We start from the raw sequence: 7076 nt of genomic DNA on the forward strand, positions 1-7076 counted from the left end.
ATGATATATATACATACATACACATTTAGGTATACCTTGGAGATAGTTCCAGTTCAGTTACAGACCACCATGATAAAGCAAATATCACAATAAATTGAGTCATACAAATTTTTTGGTTTCCCAGTGCATTGTTATGTTTATACTGTACTATAGTCTATTAAGTGTGCAATAGCATTATGTCTAAAAAATGTACATACATTAACTTAAAAATACTGTATTGCTAAGAAAATGTTAACCATCATCTGAGCCCTCAGTTAGTTATAAACTTTTTCCTGATAGAGGATCTTGCCTTGATGTTGATGGCTGCTGATCACCAGAGCAGTGGTTGCTGAAAGTCTAGGTGACAACATCTTAAAATAAGACAACTATGAAGTTTGTCACATCAACTGACTCTTCCTTTCACAAATGATTTCTCTGCAGCATGCAGTGCTGTTTGATATCATTTTACCCACAGTAGAACTGGTTTCAAAATTTTGTTTTCAAACCATGCCACTGCTTTATAAACTAAGTACATGTCATATTCTAAATCCTTTGATGTCATGTCAACAATCTTCACGGCATCTTCACCAGGAGTAGATTCCAACTCAAGAAACCACTCTCTTTGCTCATCCATTAGAAGCAACTCCTCATCTCTTAAAGATTTATTGTAAGATTGTAGTAATTCAGTCACATCTTCAGGCTCCACTTCAGATTCTAGTTCTTCTGGTATATCCACCACATCTGCAGTTATTTTCTTCCCCTGAAGTCTTAAACCCCTCAAAATCATCCATGAGGGTTGGAATCAACTTATTCTAAACTTCTATTAATGTTGCTATTTTGATCTCTTCCCATGAATCATGGATATCCTTAATGGCATCTAGGCTAGTGAATCCTTTCCAGAAGGTTTTCTGTTGACTTTGACCAGATCCACTAGGGGAATCACTATTTATGGCAGCTAGAGCCTTACAAAATATATTTGTTAAAATAAGTCCTGAAAGTCAAAATGACTCCTTGATCCATAGGCTGAAGAATGAAAGCTGTGTTATTAAGCATGAAAACAACATTAATCTTGCTGCACATCTCCATCAGAGCTCTTGGGTTACCAGGTGCATTGTCAATGAGCAGAAATATTTTGGAAGAAATATTTCTTTCTGAGCAGTAGGTCTCAATAGCAGGCTTAAAATATTTAATAAACATTTCATAAACAGACATGCTGTCATCCAGGCTTTGTTGTTCCATTTATAGAACACAGACAGAGTAGATTTAGGATAATTCTTAAAGATCCTAGGATTTTTCGAATGGTAAACCAGGATTGGCTTCAACTCAATGCCACCAGCTGCATTAGACCCTAACAAGATAGCTTGTCCTTTGAAGCTTTGAAATCAGGCAATCCATTCTCCTCTCAAGCTACGTGGTCCTAGATGGCATCCTCTTCCAATAGAAGGCTGTTTCATCTACACTGAAAGTCTGTTGTTTAATGTTGTTGCTGTTTAATCTTTAAGTCGTGTCTGACACTTTTTGTGACCCCATGGACTATCAACCACCAGGCTCCTCTGTCAATGGATTTTCCAGGCAAGAATACTGCAGTGGGTCACCATTTCCTTCTCCAGGGGATCTTTCCAACACAGGGATCAAACCCACAACTCCTGCATTGGCAGGCAGATTCTTTACCATCTGAGCTACCAGGCAAGTCTGTTGTTTAGTGTAGCCATCTTCATTAATGATCTCATTTAGATCTTTTGATGAGATGGTTGGATGACATCACCAACTCAATGGACATGAGTTTGAGCAAACTCTGGGAGATAGTGAAGGACAGGGAAGCCTGATGTGCTGCAGTTCATGTGATTGCAAAGAGTCAAACATGACTGGGTGACTGAACAACAACAAAGATCCTTTGGATAACTTGCTGCAGTTTTTACATCAGCTCTGCTTCTCCACCTTGTACTTTTTATGTTATGGAGATGGTTTCTTTCCTTAATCCTCACAAATAAACTTCCTCTAGCTTCAAACTTTTATTCTGCAGCCTCTTCATCTCTGTCAGCCTTACAAGAATTGACGAGAGTTGGAGCTTTGCTCTGGGTTAGGTTTTGGCTCAAGGGAATGTTGTCATGGGTTTGATCTTCTATCCAGACCACTAAAATTTTCCCCCTATCAGCAGTAAGGCTGTTTCCCTTTTGTATCATTTGTGTGTGTTCACTGAAGTAACACTTTTAATTTCCTTCAAGAATTTTTACTTTTCATTCACAACATGGTGCATGAGGACTGGCTTTTGACCTATCTGGGCTTTTGTCATGCCTTCCTCAATAAGTTTAATCATTCTCAGCTTTCAATTCAAAGTGAGAGATAGGCAACTCTTCCTGTCACTTGAACAGTTAGAGGCCACTGTAGGGTTATTCACTGGCCTAGTTTCAATACTGTAGAATCTCAGGAAAGAGGGAGTCCCGAGGAAAGAATGAGAGATGAGAGAACACCCAGTCCATGGAGCAGGCAGAACTCACACACACCTATTAAGTTCACTGGCTTACTTGGACACAATTTATGGCATCCTAAAACAGTTATAGTAATAACATCAAAGATCACTGATCATAGACCACCATAACAAATATAATAATAATAATAAAAATTTGAAATATTGAAAGAATTACCAAAATGCAACCCAGAGACACAGGAAAAAAAAGGTATTGGAAAAAAGGCACTGAGTTTCTCAATGCAGGGTTGGTTGCTACAAATCTTCAATTTGCAACAAAAAAAAAAAATGCAGTATCTGTGAAGCACAATAAAGTGAAACAAAAGAAAATAAGATTTTTATTTAAAAATGAAAGAATAGAACATACTTAGGTGTTAGAATCGTCTGTGAAATGGGAAGAATGCCTCAGAAGATCATTGCAAATGTTATAAAGCATGCACATGTTATTTATTACTATGACTACAACTACTATTAAAATGCAATATCTAGATAAGTGTTTATCTCCCTTTCTGCACTTTCCTAGTAACTAACTACAGCTCCCTCCTCATAGCCAGAGACAGCTTGATCCTTCCTTATCGCCTTTGTTTCTTTACTGTAAATAGCTCTACCACTCACAGGCTGTTCCATCCTCCTACAAACCCTAGAATGTTTCTCCATATGTCTATAGAAAGCACACTCACTGCAAGTAACCACTTAGCAAGTTAGGAGAACTGCTTTCCAGCAGAGAAGACCTCCCTACTAGCCCTGCCTAGGACCCTAGCCCTTCATTGCCATCATTTGTTTCAAAGCCTTTAGCTGATTCACAGGGAATGTTAATGAATGAAATTGATCCCTTGGGTACAAAGATAGCCATTGTCCCTGGCATACTTCTCCCTGAATCCAGCTGCTCTTTAGGCTCCACAAGCTATAGAATGCCAAAACACTGCTCCTGACATGTCACACCTGCTTCCCAGGGCACATCTCACCCAACACCAGCCAGACTACAACCATGGGCCATGTTTAATGATTCTGTGGTGCTCAGATTAACTCTTTTGCTTGACTGGCTTTTATGGATGTAGCAAAGTCCATTTGGTCTTGTTTTAATAACATCCCAATAAAAGAGCTGGGAAATTAGATGCTAGGAATGACATTTAAATCCTCCATTTCCCTTTGCTGCAATAATAGCCTTTTTGATAATAAAGTAGATAAATTTTATTAAATTATATGAAGTTTTTCCATTTGAAAGCAATTAAAAAATGCTTTCAGTTCAGAATTATAAAACTATTCACTTCGGATTTGAGGCTGACATTTTTATTGGTAATCTGAGTTATAACATGTTCAGCTCTATGCCCATTCATTGGCCCCTGATACTTCTGCCAACTTTTTATGGTTTTATGTGAAAGTACAGTATTTAAGCCTCCTCTAAATTCATGAGCTTCCCCTGCTTCTGAAAAAGGCTCCTCAGGGTCTTAACAATGCACAACCAGGACTGATGTTTATTTAAAAACATCTGCTCCATCCTTTGTGGTATAACATACTAAAGTAGCCTGACATTTTAAATACTTTTTCTTTACACTTTGTGTCAAACAATGAGAGAACGTAACTACTCTCATGATGAAAAACTGTTCAGGGCAATTACAAAATGATACAGTAAGTGGACTAAATGGTACCCAAAGTAATCAAAGGCAAACACTGGGATTAGCCCGAATGCTGCAAAAGCCCACTTTTACGGAGATTTCTAGTTCCTTAAATATCTCTATGATTATGCCTTACATCTTAGTGCTTCCTAATTGATAATGAAAATAGTTCCTTGTTATTTTATTTTTAAGATAAGAATGTGAATTATTATTTCTAAAGTTTTTGACAAATCAGGACAGGCAAAAACAATGCTATCTCTATATCCATGATTGCTATATCCACCTAGGAGCCTAGACTGGACAGAAATTCTTTTAGTGCTACTGATCACTGATTCACTTGAAGTCATTCTTCATAGCCACCTTTACTTAGTCCAGTGCAGAAGTGAATTAAGGATGTAAGGGAATGCAGTTTCTTTCTTTTTTTTTTAAACTTCTATGCACATAACTCATTTAACTACTAGAGTATTGACCAGTAGAGACCCCATTCAACCTAATTTAATGATAAATGGTTGTTTCTGAACCAACAGGTGCTTCTGATATTTTCAAAGACAATTTTTTATCAATCCCAACACCACTTCAACATCTCTCCCCAAATGCACATATACATATAAAAAACAGATTTTCTGCCACAGATTGGGCAAAAGTAAACTTTGGTTTAGCCTCTACTGATAATAACAGACTACAAATGCCTTTAATCAGGAGAAAACCATAAGACTGAAGGCACGTGAACATTCTCTTGGGCCTGAAAGCTGAATCAAAGTTGACACTGAAAGAAGATAAAAGTCAAACGTGGCTAAATTTCCTGAGGAACAGCTTGACAGCCACAACACAGCGAAAGCAGAAGAAAGCACAGTTCTGCTAATTAGCAGAAGAAAGAGTGATTTCTCAGTGTGGTTGAAAATCTATTGTGCAGTCACAAAAATACAGGTTGCCAGTACCAGAAGGAAGTCATAGAATATTCTACAAAGAGATACTGTCCTGTCCTGGGATTCCTGTTATGCCTTCCGCAGGAGGGCTCAAGCTAGTTCAGTAGGAGTTTCTAACTATCCTTCTTCATCCCGTACTCCTGGGAGTCTGCTACCCCATGGGCTAGCAGTCAGGGGTTAACACAACTGTGCCCAAATGAATTCCCATAAAGAAGCCAGAGGTAGAAGGCCGTAGGATCTGTGAGAGCAGACACAACAGGGAAATGTTACTTGTGACCTTTTAATATCTTGGCTCACATTGGTCCATAAATCTCCTTTTCTGATCACACCAACCTACCCGGTGAACACATAGGCCTTTGATTGCCTCTTTATTAGCTTAGCAAATGGAGTGATGGGTGAGCTTCTGTCATGGTGCTGACTCTGTTACAAAGTGTAAAGGCAATTTCCACCCGCCCATGGACCAGGAGGTGCCCAAATGTCAAAATGCATCTGTTTTATGGACATTCAACAGGAATGTTTTATCAAAAACCACAATTATAAATCTCTACCTGCTGCAACTCTCTACTGGACTTTTCCAATCACCATATAACATGTCAGAGCATCTCCCATATTAAAATTTAAAAAAAATGAATCAAAACACCTCCTTTAACGCACATCCACCTCTAGATACCTAACACCGTATTTCTGTCCTTCTCTTTATAGTAAAACCCTTAGAAAGAAAAAGTTGTGATCTTTGTCTCCATTTCCTCTCCTCCAATTTTTACCTTGAATCACTCCATTTAGGCCATTGTCCTCACCATTAACCAAAGCGGCTATTTGCAACATCACCCAAAAGACTCCATGTTGACCATTGCTCACTGGTTGATATTTTTTCCAGTCTCCTTTGTTTATATTTCCTCATATCCCCAACTTTTAAATGCTGAAGCATCTAGAAGTTCAGTCTTAAGTTCTCAACTCCTTTTGTATCTACTCTCTCTTTCTAGGTGATTCCATCCAGACCTTCAGGATTAGATTCTATCTATATGTTGATGACTTCCAACATATATCTCCAGTACAGATCTCTCCACTGAACTCAAGACCCCAGCTGCTTCTTCAGCACTCTCAACTCAATGTCCAACATAAATATGAAACATAATCTGTTGATTCCCTATGGCTCTGTTTCTCCTGAATTCTTCTCCATCATAGCAAATGTCAATTCCATTCTTCAGAATGCTCTGGCTCACTACATCCCTCCTCACTTGAAATTAAACTCCTGGGCGCCTCCCTTTTTTCATGTCTCATGTTCAATCTGTTAGCAAAAGATTTTATTTCTAGAATTTAATTGCTTTTGTACCACCCGAGTCCAGGCTACTATCATCATACCCTCAGATTATTGACAAAGCGTTCCATTAGAACTCCTTGCTTCCACCCTTGACTCCAAATGTATATTCTACACAAAGTAGCCGAAGAGATCTTTTACAATACATATTTAAATTACATATTTAAATCATCATACAGTAAGCTTTATTATTTATTGTACAGTGTTTTGATCCTGATAATCTTGGGATCAAATTCTCCAATAGCTTTCTAAAGTTGTCACTGGGGTCCTTAAAACCATGTGCAATCTGCCCACCAACCAACCACTTCTCTCTACTCCTTGCTATGCTCTAGTGCACTGCCTGCCTTGTTGTTTCTTAAACCCAAGTCGCTCTCTATCTGTGCCTCTCCTCTGCCTGCAATGCTCATCTCCTAAATATGTGTGTAGTTTACTACTTGACTTTCTCCAGGCTATCCACGCAAATGCCATCTTATAAGGAAAGTTTTATCTGACTCTCCTATCTAAAAAAGAACCCCCAAATCTCTATACTCCAGGCTGTATTGTTCCTTCCTTCACTGTGTTTTTCAGACACTTTCTGGTCCACTATTTCCATCACCTGTTTGTTTTAATGTTTATTATCCATCTCTCCTTACTAGTATACAAGCTTAATGAGGGAAAACATTTGTCATTCACTGCTCTGCCCTACTGCCTAAAACAGTATGATTCATGTAATAGTACTCAAATATATGTGAAATCATTAAATTAACACATCAATGAATATTAGATATAGA

General features: G+C 38.2%; 1 pseudogene; it reads right to left on the bottom strand.

Annotated features, from left to right (window-relative positions):
* Positions 1-231: 231 nt before the first annotated feature.
* Positions 232-5813, bottom strand: LOC139036953 (tigger transposable element-derived protein 1-like; annotated as a pseudogene).
* Positions 5814-7076: the final 1263 nt, after the last annotated feature.

Source organism: Odocoileus virginianus, chromosome 2 (genome assembly GCF_023699985.2).
Source record: "Odocoileus virginianus isolate 20LAN1187 ecotype Illinois chromosome 2, Ovbor_1.2, whole genome shotgun sequence".
Lineage (NCBI taxonomy): Eukaryota > Metazoa > Chordata > Mammalia > Artiodactyla > Cervidae > Odocoileus > Odocoileus virginianus.